The sequence below is a fragment of the Phyllobates terribilis genome, unplaced genomic scaffold (assembly GCF_046119375.1).
Source record: "Phyllobates terribilis strain yellow unplaced genomic scaffold, ASM4611937v1 Scaffold_7__3_contigs__length_470593459, whole genome shotgun sequence".
In the NCBI taxonomy this organism is placed as follows: Eukaryota; Metazoa; Chordata; class Amphibia; order Anura; family Dendrobatidae; genus Phyllobates; species Phyllobates terribilis.
In genome coordinates this window covers 443,371,266-443,392,116 of record NW_027362767.1, presented here as the reverse complement: position 1 = coordinate 443,392,116, position 20,851 = coordinate 443,371,266, and positions in this window count along the sequence as shown.

Here is a 20,851-nt window from a genome sequence, read left to right as displayed (position 1 = left end):
CTCTGAAGACATTGTCTCCTAGAGGCCTATTATTTGGGCTGAATTCAATGAACAGCAGATTCGTTGTTTAATGGACACTGGGTCTCAGGTGACCACTATGCCTGAAGCGTATTTTCAAAGTCATTTTCCAGAAGTTACTCGTTCCTGGAAGTAACCTACCATCAAATTGGTAGCGGCTAATCAATTACCTATCCAAGTGGCAGGGGTAGTATGGATGTTGGTCCGGGCATGTTGAAAGAACCTCGGCTGAAAGGGGATAATACTGACCACAGGATCTGGAGGTGATGGGCCCATTGTAACCCTGGGCATGAATGTGCTTAAGGAGGTCGGACAGTTCTTGGCTGAGGATTCTGACAGAAATAACTGGATGCGCACCACTCGTGACCCAGCCAGCAAGAGGGTCTTTCAACACCTCGTACGAGTCAAATTCAAAAATAGCCTATTGCTTCTCAGTATTTTGGTAGAGTCTCTATGCCGTCTGGTTGCTCGCACACTGGCTACCGTGCGTCAGGGTCGAGTACCCGTTCGCGGTATTATCCTAAGAGGCATAAGCCTCCAGTTGTTGCCCCGCCAAAACATAGCGCTGGTTTGCATAATGCCAGAGGACCTAACCAGAGTGGATGCTATAGAGTTGGAGCCTGTGGACGGAGAACCATGGACCCTAGAGATGTCCCTTCACAGGCAAGAAGTCAAAAGGGAACCTTTGGCTGGGCGCCGCCTCTTAGAGCAAATGGAGGCTAATCTCACTGAGTTCTCGGCTGGACAATTTAGGCAGATCGAGCAACTTTAACAGCGTTACCAGGGGGTGTTGAAGATGATTTCGGGTGCACTCGAGATATTCAACACAGGAAATACGGCTCCCATTCGGGAAAAGTATCGGCAGATCCCACCTCAAATGTACCAGGAGGTGAAAGAACTTTTAGCCCATATGTTGCGGAATGGTGTAATTCGCGAAAGTCAGAGTCCTTGGGCAGCTCCTATTGTGCTAGTTCGAAAAAAAGACGGTACTCTGAGAATTTGCGTAGATTATCGGAAATTGAATACATGTACCGTGCGAGACTCTTACCCATCACCCCGAATAGAAGAATCTCTATCCGCATTAGGAAGTGCTAAGTTCTTCTCTTCTCTTGACCTGGACAGTGGCTATTGGCAGGTCTTGGTAGCTGAGAAATATCGTCCGAAAACTGCCTTTGTTCTTCCTATGGGTTTGTTTGAGTTTAACCGGATGCTGTTTGGGCTGACAAATGCACCAGGAACATTTCAAAGATTGATGGAGAGATGCTTGGAGGACCTTAACTTCGAAGCTACTTTAATTTATCTGGATGATATAATTATTTATTCAGCCACGTTTGAAGATCATCTCCGCCGACTGGAACAAGTGCTAGACCGACTTCAGAGGCATGGATTGAAAATCAAGCCTCGTAAGTGTCATCTCTTCAAATGAGAAATTGAATATTTGGGGCACACTGTGTCCAGTGCGGGAGTGGATCCCACTGCTGAGAAAGTAGCTGCAGTGCAGAAGTGGCCCACACCAGTAAACTTAAAGGAGTTGAGAGCATTTCTAGGACTCGCTGGATATTACCGCAGATTCATAAAAGACTTCGCTAAGATTGCGGTCGTGCTCAATGAATTACTGAGGGGAACGGCTGGAGGAGCAAAGCGGCAACCTATTCAGTGGGGAACAGAAGAGTCGCTTCGAGCATTGAAAATGGCACTAACGAATGCCCCAATACTGGCTTATGCTGATTTTTCAAAGCCTTTTGTATTGTACACTGATGGAAGTCTACATGGACTGGGAGCAGTGTTGGCTCAAGTGCAAGAAGGAAAAGAGCGGGTGATTGCGTATGCCAGTCGGACACTTCGGGACACTGAGAAGAATCCAGATAACTACAGTTCATTCAAACTGGAGCTACTGGCACTAGTATGGGGCATGACTGAGAAATTTGCAGAGTACTTGTCAGGTTCAGAAGTACAAGTGTGGACGGACAATAATCCTCTGGCTCATTTGGAAAACGCAAAGTTGAACGCATTGGAACAACGGTGGGTTGCAAGGATGTCTAAATATCAGTACAAAATTCGCTTAACGGTCTGAACACCCATGCAGGCACTCTGACTCGGGTCACTCAGATGGGGTCGAAGAGAGATATAGATGAAGAACTGGAAGGTAACGAGATTCCTGATTTTCGTCAATTCGCTGCAGCTGTAATCGATGCTCAGAACTCCAAAGAAAAGGCAAGGCCCACTCAAATACTGGGTCGCTCAAGAGACAGTTCCACCCAGAGTTGGCAAAGGTTAGGGAATGGGCCGCTGTAGGTCAGAGACCCGACCAGGAAGCTAGAGCTGCTTCACTCCCAACTACCCTACAAATCTTAGGTCATAGGGAAAGACTCTTCTTGAAGGATGGCTTGCTATGCCGGAAAGTCCAGCTATCTCGAGAGTTTGACGTGATCTGGCAGGTATTAGTCCCAGGAACACTAGTAACACAATTAGTCCAAGAGGCTCATGGAAGAGGTGCCCACTTCAGCATGGAGAAGACCTTCTGGTGGTTACAATGACTGGTATATTTGCCCCAACTGCGGCAAGAATCAAAGAAGTTTGCCAAAAGTGTCGGCAATGTGAGTTGAGCAAGCCTCCTGAACAAAGAGCTCCTATTCAGACCATCCGAACTTCTGCACCATTAGAGGTTCTGATGATCGGAACTTCATACAAAGGCTACGGGCATTGTTTGGTAATGACCGATCACTTCACCAAGTTTGCAGTGGTGACACCTACTCGGGATCAGACGGAAGAAACCCTCTTCTCCCACTCTTGACACACTGATAGCAACACCGCAGAAGAAATGCTAGCACAGGCTTCCAGTATCCGGTGTTTCAGATGCTGCACATCTCATATCTTGATGGTATGGTGTGGTATATGGGGTACAAGGATAGTGGGGCCATTCTTCATCAATGGAAACCTCAATGCCACTGGATATCTGAAATTGCTACATGATGATGTGTTGCCCTCTTTATGCACTGAAAATGGCACGTTCCCTGAGTTTTTCCAACAAGATGGCGCACCACCACATTATGGGTGTCAGGTCCGAGCATTCCTACATGAACAGTTTCCTGGAAAGTGGATTGGTTGTTGTGGGCCAGTTGAATGGCCACCAAGGTCTCCCGATCTGACCCCCTTAGACTTTTATTTTTGGGGTCATCTGAAGGCAATTGTCTATGCTGTGAAGATACGAGATGTGCAGCATCTTAAACAACGGATACTGGAAGCCTGTGCTAGCATTTCTCCTGCGGTGTTACTATCAGTGTGTCAAGAGTAGGAGAAGAGGGTTGCATTGACAATCCAACACAATGGGCAGCACTTTGAACACATTTTATAAGTGGTCATAAACTTGTAAAAAATTCATGAAAGAATAAAGTTACGTTAAAACCAAGCACACAATTGTTTATCTTATGAAATTCTCAATAAGTTTGATGTGTCACATGACCCTCTTCCCATTGAAAAAAATAAAGTTGGATCCAAAAGGGCCAACTTCAAAATGGCCGCCATGGTCACCACCGATCTGGAAAAGTTTTCCCCCTCCCATATACTAATGTGCCACAAACAGGAAGTTGATATCACCAACCATTCCCATTTAATTTAGGTGTATCCATATAAATGGCCCCACCCTGTATATACATATATAAATTGTTATTTATAGCTATATGACTGCCCTCATTTTGTTACTCTGCGCGTTACATTCTGACACCACACATATTGTATTCACCACTCTTGTTAGGAAGCAAGGAAGTGAGAACTGCATCCAATAAGTTTATAGACTTATGACAACTGTATCACGTCATCCACCATTTTGGTAAATTTGATACAATTTGTGACATTGTTTTGCACGTTCTTCGCATCTCTTTTGGAGTAGATGAGAACTTGTTTGCTTTTTTTTCTAGTTCCCGTACAGTTACTGTAATCTTGTCGGGATTTCCTCACTTTTAGTTTACGAGAGTCATTAACACATTGCATCCAATATTTACACATTGATGAATGAGTCCAATAATCTGTTTCTTTGATCCATGTCCTTCATATCACGTATCAATAGGAGGAAAAAGATCAATGGCGAGGTCTCTAATCCCTGGTGTTAAGAGACTTTCTAAATCACAGTGCTTGTATCAGTCCGAGCTGAAGGGACTTGATGAATGGATCCCACAGGACAAGGGGGCAATTGAACAGTTTCCTATGTACAGTATGAAGAAGGCTGTAAAACACCAGGCGGCTGTCACTTACTGTTACTTGAGGTTTTCCTCCATTAATCTGCTGCTACTTTAGTAATAGACTTGATTAAATGTTCACTTTACTTCTGGGAGTTTCTGAAAAGTGGACAGCACAGCTTACCTCCATGTACTTCCCAAGGCTACCCAAAGCAAAAGCTTTCCAACTCTTTCATTTTTTTTTCCTTTGTCCAGGTTTTATAATCACAAGAGAGGACCCATACGTGTTTAATGACCCAAATTAGTTTAATTTTATAAAAAAATATATGAATATTACATTAAATCCTTTTTAGTCATTTGACCTTGAACTCAGTCACATTTGATAAATAATGTAATAAATAATATACAATTTATTTTTTTTTTTTTAAAAAAAAGATGTTTCATTATGCTTGAAAAATTCTTCCAAAGTTCCGGCCACTAGGTGTTTTCCTTCTATATAAATTGTTGCACACTGCCTGTTGTCAGGTGAAATCTGTCTGCAGCAGAGGAGATGATGAAACTGATTACAGGAAGTGAGGTGGGGATTTGTCTTTACAGGAAGTGACTGCAGATCTAGGTCTCTGTACAGAAAGTGGGAGCAGATCTTTGTCTCACTGCTCTCCTGTCTGCCATGCTGTATTTATGCACAGGGACGAACATACCATTTGTGCAAACTGTGCAACTGCACAGGGGCTCATGAAGTAAGGGGACTGACTCTCACCTCTAATGATGAAAGCAGGTTTTGTCACAAAGCATAAAGAGGGGCCCACATATGGTTTGTACAGGGGCCCTCTTATGTCTGAGTCTGCCACTGTGTAGGCATAACAGAGACACAGGATTTTAGTTAATGGCATAAAAAAGCCATTAAAAAAGCAGTGCATGCTGAGCAGTGATGTAAAGGAAGAGCTAACACAATAGTGCTGGCAGAATGCTTATGAAAGTAAACTACCCACTTAAAAAGTGTGAATAGCAAGTTACAAAGCTGGTGAATCTGGACATATTACACACCAAAAGAAGTTCTACCTCATTGAGGCAGACGAAGGCAGCAAGACTGTACTTTTCTATAGGATTTATGTGCTTATTCTTTGTGGATTTTGTGTCAGGGGCTACATAGCAGATGGAAATTCCAGTGAATTTTCTGAAGCATTGTGTGGCTAGTTAACAAATAGATAGTAAGTATCTACAGATATGTGTATACAGAGACTGCTGTGGAGTTACCAAACCCCCCTGTAAGCCCTTGTTGTTTCAGTTCCTGAGACAGGACACAGCCGCTCCATAGGGCAGTGTGCACTAAACGGTGATGTCGGGGTGGGGGGGGGGCAGGGTAAGTGATCCACAGCAAGATGTGAGTGACTGGGGATGTGCACAGGGAGACAGAGAGGGAGAGGAGAACCCGTAGAGGCAGTACAGGTTCCACCGAGAACAACATTAATCTTATGAACTAGTGTCTGTGTTCAGAGGGTTGGTGCTGACTGTCCTAGTATGTCAGATTACATGATAATTAGTGATGGGGGAGCACTAAAATGCTCAGGTGCTCGATGCTCGGGTCGAGCACATTGGAATGCTTGGGTGCTCGACCCGAGCAACGAGCCCAGTGTAAGTCTATGGGAAACTCGATCATTTTTCAGGCGGCTCCCCCCGGCGGTCTGCAGAGGGCCTAAAAATTGCCCAAATTGATGGGAACAGTGCTCAAATTACATGGGGACAGGATGGGGAAGACCCCTGGAAGCATTTCTGACTCCCAAGTCACTTCTGTCAACAACGTAGTCAGAGGTATTATGCCACTTTTATGGACTCACAATAAAACATACAAAAACGAAACCAAAATGGATTTTCCTGGGAAATATGTTAAGGGACATCCTTTCCAGGGTAATGACTGGTATATAAAGCAACATAAATAACCAAAAACAAAAATACTCCTCCACACCTTGGGTTATGTTCACACTTAGCGTTTTTGATGCATTTTTGCATTGCTTTCAACCGTGACAAATGCATTCACCAGGAAATGTAATTGCAACATTTTACAACCTTATCTGGCTATGTGTTGTGTGACACATGATCAAATACATCCTGTTTCATTTATGAAGGAGGGCCTCTGAAAGTCACAAAGACTACTTTTATAGGGCCATCAGGCGGCATTTATTATTATTAAAGGGCCAGCAGTCAGCCCTCACTATTCTTAGAGAGCCATCAGCCGGCTATGTTTTATTGTTCCCATTACTAAACAGTGGGTCTCCTATACTGTTATTGCGTATTCAGTAAGTGGCAGGGCTGCCCAAAATTTGGACGCACCCAAATACCACTTTGAAAATTTGGACGCACCCCAATACCCCTTTAAAGAGACTTAGAGGAGGGCCTCCTGAAAACAATGTTCCCATTATTAGGAATTGGGTCTCCCATTATGTTTGCCTATGCAGTGAATGCAAGGGTTGCCAAAAATTTGGAGGCACTCCAATGCCCCTTGGAAGAGACGTGGAGAAGGGCCTCATAAAAAATGTTCCCATTAGAAAGGAGCGGGTCTCCTATACTTGTAATGCCAATGCACTAAGTATATGGGCTGACAAACATTTACCCCCGGGGGGTATACATGAACATACTGTGTAAAAAAAATTTTTTACGGGCATCATAAACCCCCTTTAAAAAAATTATGTGGGTGTTGCATCACAGACCACGGTCACCCTGGTGATATGGTGGTGGAGGATGAGGATGAGAAGGAGGAGGACAAGAGCAAATACCCAAAATCAAGAAGAGTATACCCATGTGTGGGTGTGAAGAGGTGCATGTGAATACACCTCCCAACAAAAGACACTGGATTTGAGTTTATGTTACGCTGCTATCATTCGGTGGTGTTGAGAAATCTGGCCCAATCCAGCCCTTGTTCATTTTTATAAGAGTCAGCCTGTCAGCATTTTCAGTGGACTGGCGGATGCGCTTATCAGTTATAATTCCACCAACGGCACTAAAAACCCGCTCTGATAAAACGCTGGCGGCAGGGCAGGCCAGGACCTCCAAGGCATAGAGAGCCAGTTCATTCCACCTATCCAGCTTGGATACCCAATAATTATAAGGCACAGAGGAATCACGCAGGATGTTGGTACGGTCGGCAAGGTACTCCCTCAGCATCTTCCCAAACTTTGCACTCCTTGTGAGAGTACCCCACACCTCAGGGCCTGTGCGATGGGAGGGTCTTAGAAAATTCTCCCAGAACTTTGACAGTGTTCCCCTGCCTCTGCTGGTTTGGAGTTGTCTCTCTCGCCTGCAGTCCTTGGTTGTCCAGCGAACTATGACCTCTGCCGCCAGCGTTTTCAGATTGGAATTTTTTTAATAGTTCCGCAACAAGGGCCTTCTGGTACTGCCCCATTTTTGTAGACCTGTCCGCCTCAGGTCAACCACCAGCTGCCTATTTGTACCTGGCCGGACACAACAATATAGGGAAGCCCTTTTTTTTTAAATTATTTCATGAATTTCATGAAATAATTTAAAAAAAAAATATGTGGGGCTTCGCCCTATTTTTGTGTCCAGCCAGGTACAACTAGGCAGCTGAGGGCTGGAATCCTCAGCACAGGGAGGCCCAAGCTTTCCGGGCCCCCCCCGCTGCAAATTGCAGTCCGCAGCCACCCCAGAAAATGGCGCGTTCATAGAAGCGCCATCTTCTGGCGCTGTACCCAACTCATCCAGGGCCCTGGTGCGGTGGCTCACTGGGTAATAAAGGGGTTAGGGCCAGCTTGGCATTATCAACTGGCCCTAAGCCCGAAATTCATGGGGTCACGCCAATATTAGACATGACCGCCATGAATTTCTAGTAAAGTATTTAAAAAAACACAACACCCAGAATAAAGTCCTTTAATTGAAATAAACACACAACTTTTTAATGTTCTAAATTAAACCCTACTTACCATCACGCCCATTCCAGCTGAAGCCAATGTCTTCTGCAATAAAAGTAAAATAATAAAGCAACCTCATCCTTACCTTTCCATGGTTCCCAGACAGCTCCAGCTCTGTTACATTGACATGACAGGCTGGAATGCAGCCGAAAGCTGCCATCCAGCTTGCCATGCCGCAGACACTGAGTAGCGCAGGCATGCTTGCGCTCCTCAGTGTCTCACTGTGACGGCATCCAGATGAGCCGAGGTCATGTCCAATGAACTCAGCTCTCCTCATGCACGTCACTGACAGCGTGGGACAATTCTCCTGCGCTCAGCGCTTCAGCAGGAGAATTCTCTCACGCTGGGATGGCATTGAGATGACAGGCTGGATCGCAGCTGAGCGCTGCCATCCAGCATGCCATCCTTCATAGACACTGCAGAGCGCAGGCATGCTTGCGTGCGCTCTGCACTGTCTCTGAAGGATGACAAGCTGGATGGCAACGTCTGATATATTATTATTACTATTATCCTTTCAAACAAAAACTATGTGTGACACAGATGCCTTAACATTAAACTGTAGGTTCAATATGTGATTATTTACCTAATGATATATAATATTAATTACATAGCAAAAGTAAATTGGGAGTTTGCAGCCAGTTCTTGGGTGGATGGAAAGAAAAATTGACAATAAAGAAATTTTATCATTAGACCCCTTTAAGAAATTATGCAAATGTACAGTCACTTGGAAATAGATATGCAGTAAATTAGTGCCTCCCAATTTACTTTGGCTATGTAACTTACCATGCAAATAGACAGCGTGTCTGAAACGCTTAACACATCAGGATGACAATCAGAGTGTTAGATATTAAAAGTAAAACACCCCTGTAGTTTGTGTGCTAAACAGGCATAATTAATAACAAAAAATAATAATAACAATATTTCTAATGGGATTTGCACCTTGGAACTGTAGTTTCAGAGGCTGATGCCTTAGCATTGCGCTATCCTGTCAAGTGATAGTAGCTGGCGGCTTTTCTTGTCTTATGACATCAACCATGAAAATACTCAGGGTGACTAAAAGTCATTGTGATTCTGATTCTGATGTTTGAGGAAAGTCACACATCAGAATCACACATCAAAATCAAACATCATTTGAATTTGGCTTGCTTGCAGTCTGTGCATAAATCCCAATGAGTTTCAATCAGGCTTGCACTAAAAATCATATAACCAAATAGAACTCACAGATTTTTGCAACTGAGTTTTTAGCTCAGTGGTTAGTGCACTGGGTTTGGAACACAGAATTTTGGGTTCAAGTCCCATCAGCAAAAAGTTACTTTTTTCTTATTACAGTTGTAAAAGTCGCTTGTCAGAATAGCTTGTCAGAATCACTTCTCAGAATCAGTTCCCAGACAGGGTATTTAGCCTGATGTTTGATTTTGATATCTGATCATGTGCTAAAATGGACACTGTACGACAGGAATGGCTGCAGCGGTACAAGTGGAGTAAAGCAAATAAAATAAATGGGATGGATTTGTGAACTTATTACAGATATAATTTGATTTTTTTACTTTTTTTTCATTTATTTTGTGCCCAGAAAACCCCTTTACGATTTCCATAAAGTGCCATTACGTCTAGAGACCCCTGAGTTTTCTCTAAGCGCTCCTCTTTCCTTGTTTTCAGACTAGTACCGATGACCTACAGATTATATTTACTACGACACCGGTTCTTCATTGCTTGATTTTTCTTTAACCTTCTTTCTATCCTTAACAAAGTTCACTGAGTGCCACAATTATAGGATTTGTTTTGCAGTCAGCATGTGGAGACTGGCAAATTCCTCAACTCTGGGAAAGATTATCTCAGTGGCAAACTGATCCGCAATGGAGATTTAAGAGTCAATGTCACCATATATAATCTAGCAGATTGTCTCAAAAAGCAAAAAAAAAAGGAGAAATTATATGGCAGTATTTACAAATAATAGAATAATGAGAAAACATTCATTTAAATTCATAAAAAGGGCAATTATCTTATCTGGTCAACTTGTCTCCATTCCTATTTACAGAGTTCCTATTTCCAATAATACAAAACAATGTTTCATGTAGTTGAATTATACAACAAACAAAATAAGTGATTTGACCATCAGAATAGTGAGTGCAGCTCTGGAGTATAATGCAGGATGTAACTCAGGATCAGTAATGTAATGTATGTACACAGTGACTGCACCAGCAGAATAGTGAGTGCAGCTCTGGAGTATAATACAGGATGTAACTCAGGATCAGTAATGTAATGTATGTACACAGTGAGTGTACCAGCAGAATAGTGAGTGCAGCTCTGGGGTATAATACAGGATGTAACTCAGGATCAGTAATGTAATGTATGTACACAGTGACTGCACCAGCAGAATAGTGAGTGCAGCTCTGGAGTATAATACAGGATGTAACTCAGGATCAGTAATGTAATGTATGTACACAGTGACCGCACCAGCAGAATAGTGAGTGCAGCTCTGGAGTATAATACAGGATGTAACTCAGGATCAGTAATGTAATGTATGTACACAGTGACCGCACCAGCAGAATAGTGAGTGCAGCTCTGGAGTATAATACAGGATGTAACTCAGGATCAGTAATGTAATGTATGTACACAGTGACCGCACCAGCAGAATAGTGAGTGCAGCTCTGGAGAATAATACAGGATGTAACTCAGGATCAGTAATGTAATGTATGTACACAGTGAGTGTACCAGCAGAATAGTGAGTGCAGCTCTGGGGTATAACACAGGATTAACTCAGGATCAGTACAGGATCAGTAATGTAATGTATGTACACAGTGACTGTACCAGCAGAATAGTGAGTGAAGCTCTGGGGTATAACACAGGATTAACTCAGGATCAGTACAGGATCAGTAATGTAATGTATGTACACAGTGACTGCACCAGCAGAATAGTGAGTGCAGCTCTGTAGTATAATACAGGATGTAACTCAGGATCAGTAATGTAATGTATGTACACAGTGACTGCACCAGCAGAATAGTGAGTGCAGCTCTGGAGTATAATGCAGGATGTAACTCAGGATCAGTAATGTAATGTATGTACACAGTGACTGCACCAGCAGAATAGTGAGTGCAGCTCTGGAGTATAATGCAGGATGTAACTCAGGATCAGTAATGTAATGTATGTACACAGTGACTCCACCTGCAGAATAGTGAGTGCAGCTCTGGAGTATAATACAGGATGTAACTCAGGATCAGTAATGTAATGTATGTACACAGTGACTGCACCAGCAGAATAGTGAGTGAAGCTCTGGGGTATAACACAGGATTAACTCAGGATCAGTACAGGATCAGTAATGTAATGTATGTACACAGTGACTGCACCAGCAGAATAGTGAGTGCAGCTCTGTAGTATAATACAGGATGTAACTCAGGATCAGTAATGTAATGTATGTACACAGTGACTGCACCAGCAGAATAGTGAGTGCAGCTCTGGAGTATAATGCAGGATGTAACTCAGGATCAGTAATGTAATGTATGTACACAGTGACTGCACCAGCAGAATAGTGAGTGCAGCTCTGGAGTATAATGCAGGATGTAACTCAGGATCAGTAATGTAATGTATGTACACAGTGACCGCACCAGCAGAATAGTGAGTGCAGCTCTGGAGTATAATACAGGATGTAACTCAGGATCAGTAATGTAATGTATGTACACAGTGACCGCACCAGCAGAATAGTGAGTGCAGCTCTGGAGTATAATACAGGATGTAACTCAGGATCAGTAATGTAATGTATGTACACAGTGACCGCACCAGCAGAATAGTGAGTGCAGCTCTGGAGTATAATACAGGATGTAACTCAGGATCAGTACAGGATCAGTAATGTAATGTATGTACACAGTGACTGCACCAGCAGAATAGTGAGTGCAGCTCTGGAGTATAATACAGGATGTAACTCAGGATCAGTACAGGATCAGTAATGTAATGTATGTACACAGTGACTGCACCAGCAGAATAGTGAGTGAAGCTCTGGGGTATAACACAGGATTAACTCAGGATCAGTACAGGATCAGTAATGTAATGTATGTACACAGTGACTGCACCAGCAGAATAGTGAGTGCAGCTCTGGAGTATAATACAGGATTAACTCAGGATCAGTATAGTATCAGTAATGTAATGTATCAGTACACAGTGACTGCACCAGCAGAATAGTGAGCGCAGCTCTGGAGTATAATACAGGATGTAACTCAGAGGCCGCTGTTTGGCACATGATCTGTGTTTAGAGGGAGAAGGCCTCCTGTGTATTGTCTTCAGACGGAGCCAGTGGACTGGACGCTATGCAGCCTGTGTGCCTAGAGACTTTGTCGAAAAGGACTGTTCGCTTTGTTTTCCCTGCACTAAAGACTGTTTGTTTTCTTTTTGCTGATGAATGGTTTATGAAGTAATAAATCAACGTAAACATTTTAAAATAAAACGCTTCCTGTTTGCCTCCCGACACACCCAAGGGAGTAGAAACCATACAGTATGTACACTGACTGCACCAGCAGAATAGTGAGTGCAGCTCTGGAGTATAATACAGGATTAACTCAGGATCAGTACAGGATCAGTAATGTAATGTATGTACACAGTGACTGCACCAGCAGAATAGTGAGTGCAGCTCAGGAGAATATACTCAGAGAATAGCTGTCACGACTATGTTGTCGGGACCATGTGCTCATTCCCTTTCCCTAATGCTAGGGGGTGCTCTATCTAGCCCTGTTCTCTGGATTACTTGTAATGATGAAGACATCGGGGCCATGTACCTTGCTGAGCTCATGAATCCGCCCTCAGTCTGTTACCTCCCCCCACCCAGAGAAGAGGGGAGTAGTAGTGTATGGCAATACACCAACCTGACTGACAAAGTAATACAGGGATAAAGGAAAATAACAATCATACAAATATGCACACACAAACAACAGAGGAAAACACCAGGGAGGGGAGAATGGGGGGAAAGCCAAAGTAGGAGAAGGAGAGGATTTTCAAACCACCAAAACCATGCAACAGTCTTAGGTAAATCCACCAAACACCTTCTCAAACAACAACTCTTCACAACTGATGAACCATGCAGCAATGAAGCTAATTTTGGCAATGCCTGCTTGCCAGAGGCGAGTGTATATATAGCAGAGGGGAGTGGCCAACACTGAACAGCTGAGAGCCTTAATGCAGGTAAGCTTCCAGGAGCTCACAAATGAGCAGATTAACTCCTGCACTGCTAGAAGAAGCCAGCACAGTTTAATATGAAGGAGAAGTGCTTCAAGTCAGTGTAGGAGTAGGAGAAATCAGACGGCACGGTCTTCTGGCTCCTGTCCGTCACGGTAAACCCATGACGATAGCCTTTGATAATTTCAGGATAATATAACATTTGTACATAGTGACTCCACTGTCCATGTAGATTCATTCAGTCTATAAGTGGTAATACTTTGCTTATAGATAAATAAAGTCTAATTTTAGCAATAGGAGAAATATATAGAGCATTGCGCTCTCAGCTGTATTATAGAGATTATATTATTACCAGTTCCAGAACATTATTCCTCTGTAATGTTACATAGTTCAGCTAAATGTCCACTACACTTCATCAATAATTCCTGACAGACTCCACTTTGGCTTCCCGGGAACATGGGTTGATCTTGGCTCATTTCACTTAACATAATCATTCCTTAATTATAGCAGAGGTGGAATCATCTACGGTAATTACAGAAAAGATGTCACAGCTCACATAATGGAGTGGAGCACTTATGGGTAGGAGAGGGGCCAAGATAATATATTATTGGGTTGATAAGGTAATTTCTGCCATGAAGGAAAACAATGAGAATCTTATATGCCAACATTAAGGACACGATCAGCAACACCTAAACCTCAGCAGCACCTGCTATCGTACAAGTTTTTGCTGCATGTGATGTTTATAGTAGGTAATCCATCTATTATTATTATGTTTCATTTTGTATTTTACTATTACAGATGAGCAAATCAGTTTTGTAACAAAACAAATTTGTATAAATTTCCCTCCAAAATATGACTTTGACGGAATCCAGATTTTACCAGGATTCAATTTGAAGCAATCCAGTAAAATGGCAAGCAGTTAGTTTAAAATTGCCTGGAAAGGGTTAAAAATAGTAAGAAAAAAATGACACTTACCTTTCTTGGCATCACAGCTCCTCGCCCGGTCCCCCGTTTGTGTTTCCTCAGTTTTCCCTTCAATCTTTATATTGGTCCAATCTAGAAGACCAAAGAGCGGACCAAAGAGCGGACCAAAGAGCGGACCAAAGAGCGGACCAAAGAGCGGACCAAAGAGCGGACCAAAGAGCGAACCAAAGAGCGGACCAAAGAGCGGACCAAAGAGCGGACCAAAGAGCAGACCAAAGAGCAGCAAGCTGATGAACAGGTGAGGAGCTGGACAGTCAGGACGGGTGAAGGACAAACCTTGGAGGAAGGATTCGACCGTGGTTTAATTTTATTTGAACAAATACAAATTTTTCGTCTGATTCAAAAAACCTTTATTAAAGTTTATGAAGCTTTCATATCGTGTTTTTTTTTAAAAAAGTTCTCATTGGTTTTCATAGATAAGTCCGTTATTTATTTATTTTTATTTATTTTATTTTTTTTTTGCCAGAAACAGCGGCACATTTCCCCTTGATTGTTCCTTGTAGTTCAGCTCAAGTGAGGCACACTCCATGGGCAAAAAAGCTGGTATTTTGGGAAAAATAATTGACCCTTTTTATGCTCTTGGGACTAATTTACTGTACTACATCTTTCTTCCCTGAAAAAGGATAGCAAAAAAAAAATCATTAACCCTATATTGGAATTAGGAGGATTGCACTTGACAGCAATGACCCTTATAACCTTATTAAGAAGTTGTGAGCGTAAGTGGATGTTGGAGCGTTGACTTGAAGCTTTTACTGGAGCGAGAGGTCAGATTCTTCAGAGACTTGTCAAATGGTGGAATATAAAGAATGTTCCTCTGTGATATAATATCTTTTGTTGGTGATTCATGGCTTGTGTGACAGCAAACCAGACTCCGAGATGATACATTAATAGCATCTTCACATAGCTCCTAATTGATATCCTCAGTGTGCAGTATGGCTGGTGAGAGGGGCAGGAGGAGGCGGTGGAGAGCTCGCCGCAGTGAGTGGAGGTTACCTAAGACAGTGTATTCAGGAGCGGACACTAAATGGAAGCCACAAATGTGATTAAGTGGAGACTAAGAGCCGCTCCATCATGTGCGATTGTTTCAAAGTCACTTTTATTTTTTTTTCTTGTGGTATTCATTAATATGTTTTCACCAAACTCTTCAAAATGGCGAATATGGGTCATGAATTTTGCTGAAAATCAAAAAACTGTTTGGCCAAGTTCATTAATTGTTGCTTTTTTTGTCTGTTTCTTTTTGGGAGGGGGGTTCCCCTTTTTTTTCTTATTTTTTTTCTTTTTAATTCCCACCTTTTTCAATGTCTATTACATATGTGTCCAACCATTTATTTTTATGTTTTATTATGGGAAGAGTTTGGGAGTTTACAGATGCGTCTGATTCATCAATTGCGACTTCTTAAACAGTTACAATTTTTTTTTGCGCAAACGTACTCCAGCCCCTTCTCCTCCCACCACCCCATAAATCATTTTATGTGCAACTGGAGCTTTGGCACAAATCTGCAACATTTTTTTGCAAAAAAAATCAAATTTTCATTCAAGAAAAGGTTAAAGACAAAAATGAAAAGCGATTTTTGACTTTGCACAAAATTCTCGAATCACGTGAATCACTTTGAAGGTTTTGGTTCAAAACATGTCAGCGGATATCACAAGGCAAAAAAAAGGTAAGTGACTTGAGAAAACACAAATCATGAATTGAGCCATTTTTCTTTGCCATTTTTTAGCTAAAAAATATTCATGTTCTACAAAAATTTTGTGTAATTTGTGCAAAAACTACAGATGTACATAAAATCACTCTAGAGAAGCACTGAAGAACAGCTGCAAAAAAAGTTTGTGACATTTTAAAAAGTAGCAATTGATTACTCAAACACAAACATTTGGAAAACCTAAAACCCGGGACACTGTGGAAAACATTAAAAAAAAAAGACAAACATATAAAATAGACTTTAAAACTGGGGCAGATTAAAAGAAGAATAAGGCACAAAGAGGTGGAAAAAAAAAGTTTCAAACAGTTTTCGTGACCTGGAAACTTTTATGTGTCTGCAGGTTTTTGCCTCCAGGTGCTGTATCTGGACCATGGACCTGGGAGTTGTGGCTTTGGATTGAGGCGTGTGCACATTGCGCTCAGTGTTACCTCCTGTACCTTTATTCACAGTACTCCATCAATGTCAGCCCCGTACACCTGAAACTCAAGCAGATATACAAGGTGAAATATGTCAGCAAAATGTCTGGCAAGCAACTAATTAAAACGTTTGCAAAGCTCTACAAACGGAGAATCATTGCTGCAGAAACAAGCATTACCATATTGCTGAGCACGAAAAATAATCAGACGCTCGCAAAGAAACCAAGCAAAAGAGACACTTAAAGGTCTTCTCTGTGTAAGACAATGAAGGGCAGAGATGGCACGCCGAGGGAATCCACCACTGATGTCTGGGCAACGACAGAACTGTATATAGTAACGCAGCTTATCATGTTATGTCTCACCAGTGAGTGGATTCTCCAAGCTCTCAGCCCTGATGAGCCGTAATGTAATGCAGCACGGAGTGATGATGTGTACATACATTACATTACTGATCCTGAGTTACATCCTGTATTATACTCCAGAGCTGCACTCACTATTCTGCTGGTACAGTCACTGTGTACATACATTACATTACTGATTCTGTACTGATCCTGAGTTACATCCTGTATTATACTCCAGAGCTGCACTCACTATTCTGCTGGTGCAGTCACTGTGTACATACATTACATTACTGATCCTGTACTGATCCTGAGTTACATCCTGTATTATACTCCAGAGCTGCACTCACTATTCTGCTGGTGCAGTCACTGTGTACATACATTACATTACTGATCCTGAGTTCTGCATTATACTCCAGAGCTGCACTTACTATTCTGCTGGTGCAGTCACTGTGTACATATGTCACACCCCCGGGGCCATGGGGTACTCGGCAGCCGGGCCCTCAGATGCTTGGGGGATATCACGGTGGCTGGCCCGGTCCGTGGCCCAGGGCAGACAACTGAAAAGAGGGGAATGTATATTGGGATAATAGGTTTATAAATGTTCGTGACGCCACCTGTGGTGTCTGGTGAGGATCACCAGCGCTGCAGCAGTCCACTGAGGCTGGTGTTGTGGCAGCTTAGATGGTATCGCTCCCCACAGGTGGAGCAGGGCCTCAGGGCAGCGTAGGAGGGTGGGGTGGGGGATGCAGGACAGAGGGGACCCAGCCGGGTCAGAGCAAGAATAGGAGCACACACGAAAGTCACTTCAGTACCTTTTACTGATGGAAATTCAGGCACGTCCCGGAGCACTGTAGGGTGAGGGGTGCACGTCCGGATTCTCCTCAGGGAGCGGGTATAGGGCCTCCTGTCTCTTGCTTCTCTGTAGTAAGTTTCTGACCTGCCTGGAGCTGGGCCTAACGTGGTTTCTGTTCTGCACCTGCTGACTTGGTGATAGGGCCTTCTGTTGGAGATCACTCTCCCTATTCTTTAGGGTCTCCGTGATTCCTGACCCTGGTACGTATCAGCTTTTGGTGATCCTGGGACATGTAGTTCGCCAGGGGTTCCGGTTGTTTTCTACTGGACATGAAGATCCACGTAGACTCGGACCCGGTGTCCGGTATATTCTTCAGGGTGAGCTGGTTAAGCTCCTCTGCCCCCTATGTTACTCACTTTCCACTCGCCTTCGGCCCCGCTCGGGCCCTCACTAGGCTACACACACTGCAGCCGGGACGCTGCTCTTCTTCGCCGCTCTCAGAGTGTCGGCACACTCCTAGCTCTCTATCCTGAGCTCTGTGAGTTCTAGTCTGGACTCACTCTACAGACTATACTGAACTCTTTCTGCAGAAACTGCTAGGCTCTGGCTCGACTGCACTGACTCCTTCTGTGTCTGAGCAGGAACTGCTGAATCACTGAGCTGCCTAGCTCCACCTTCCCTATTTATATCCCTATCGGGCTCCCTCTGGTGGTGTGAGGTGGAAGGTGGAGGTGTGTTTTTGCTGTGGGGGCCTCTTGTGGAGAAATTCGGTAATGTACCCCTCTAGGATCTGTGGTACCAAGCGCAGCTGGGCGCCACACTACATTACATTACTGATCCTGTACTGATCCTGAGTTATATCCTGTATTATCCTCCAGAGCTGCACTCACTATTCTGCTGGTACAGTCACTGTGTACATACATTACATTACTGATCCTGCACTGATCCTGAGTGTATTGCCAAGTTTTTAGTAGAGATGAGCGTTGTTCTACTCGAACTGTTCGCCAATCTCAAATTCGAGCTGTTTTGGGCGGTGTTCGAGCCGTTCGGCGAACACGAACAATTTGAGAAAAATTCGGCTGTTCGAGGTTATGTTCGATAACTGTTCGTGCACCAAAATCATAACTGGATTTTTTCTCAGTAATGATGAAAATTAATGTTAATACGCAGTTTGAGTGTACAGCGGGGTGGGGGGAGGGGCAGGGGATGGATCTCTGCAGGAACAATGAAGATCTCCATTTTTTTTTATCTTTTCCGCATTTGCAGTGGGGAGGTGCAATCTGTCAGCCTATCAGCAGCGCACACACGGAGCGAAGTGCTTTTTTTCACACAAGCAAGTGCATGTGTCATTGGCAGTGTATGTCACATGTCCTTGCCCTATAAGACCCAGCCATTTTCCCCGTCGCCACCATTTTCTCACTGCTGCAGCTGCGTGTTAGACGGCACCGCTGTTGCTGTGTGCGCTATACCTTGTTAATTTCAAGCCAATTTTCGCACAAATCTACAGATAGCTTGGGAGTAGGGAATAGTTGTGATTGCAGTCCTTTTAAGGACTAGGTTACAGCATTTCCTACGACTTTTATCAGGCAGGTCTGTGCTCTTAAATAGATAGATTGTGGGAGTAAAGACTAATTGTAATTGGAGTCCTTTTCAGGACTAGGTTACATCAGTTCCTATCAGTTTTTGCCAGGCAGGTCTGTGCCAGTGCTGTGCAAGTTTTTTTCACAGCATTTGGCTGAATCTAGCAAAGCTAATCCTTTTTGGCCTATTGCAGAGTGTGTTAGTCAGTGGAGTAGCCTATCTGTGTTGCAAGATATACCACCTGTGTATAGAATACCAATTTTTTTACTGCACCTAGTGAAGTAAAATCTTTTGGGCATAGCATCATTCTATTAGTCCATCTATACAGACCTCCATCAGGTTGCAAATTGAATATAATTTTTTTCTGCATCTAGCTCTGAAAAAATATTGGGCTTCTAGCTGTGTGTGGGACTTGTTCTATTAATCCATCTATACAGACCTCCATCAGGTTGCAAACTGAATATATTTTTTTCTGCATCTACCTCTGAAAAAATATTGGGCTTCTAGCTGTGTGTGGGACTTGTTCTATTAATCGATCTATACAGACCTCCATCAGGTTGCAAACTGAATATATTTTTTTCTGCATCTACCTCTGAAAAAATATTGGGCTTCTAGCTGTGTGTGGGACTTGTTCTATTAATCCATCTATACAGACCTCCATCAGGTTGCAAACTGAATATATTTTTTTCTGCATCTACCTCTGAAAAAATATTGGGCTTCTAGCTGTGTGTGGGACTTGTTCTATTAATCCATCTATACAGACCTCCATCAGGTTGCAAACTGAATATATTTTTTTCTGCATCTACCTCTGAAAAAATATTGGGCTTCTAGCTGTGTGTGGGACTTGTTGTATTAGTCCATCTATACTGACCTCCATCAGGTTGCAAACTGAATATATTTTTTTCTGCATCTACCTCTGAAAAAATATTGGGCTTCTAGCTGTGTGTGGGACTTGTTCTATTAATCCATCTATACAGACCTCCATCAGGTTGCAAACTGAATATATTTTTTTCTGCATCTACCTCTGAAAAAATATTGGGCTTCTAGCTGTGTGTGGGACTTGTTCTATTAATCCATCTATACAGACCTCCATCAGGTTGCAAATTGAATATAATTTTTTTCTGCATCTAACCCAGCCAATAGTTTTGGCCTAATACCACAGTTTGGCCACTCAGCTCTGCTCGGTTCCCATCCATTGTTTTTTTGTGCAAACAACTCCAGAGTTGTGAATTAGTTAACCACCAAAATGAGTGGAAAAAGGCCTGCTGCTGGTGGAAAGGGGAATAGGCGTGTTGGGAAGGGGAAAAAAGGTTGTGTCCGTGGGGTAGGTGTTAAAGCAACAGTAACATCTACAGAAGAAAGACCATCTTCCAGCCAAACTAAAATGTCTACTTCTTTTAGCGGACAATGTGATAAGATCCCTTTGTTACGGCCACGCCAATCGCTACAAATTCCAGATGAGGCACAAAAACAGCAGGTGCTTCAACGGATATCAAGTGCTCCTTTAAGTGGGCTCTCCTCCACATCAACTTCAACATCACAAATACTCCAGACCTCAAAGGTGTCACCCCAATCGCACTTGCTTCCTCACAGCTCCCAAATCTCCAGCTGCCCGTCTGAGTATGAGGTAGAACAGATGGTTGAGTCTGCAGAGCTGTTTACTCATACTATAGCCTGGGAATCAGAGGTCGACTCCAGCGCTTCTGTGAATCCAGACGAGGAAATGATCTGCACTGATGCCCAGAATCTTTATG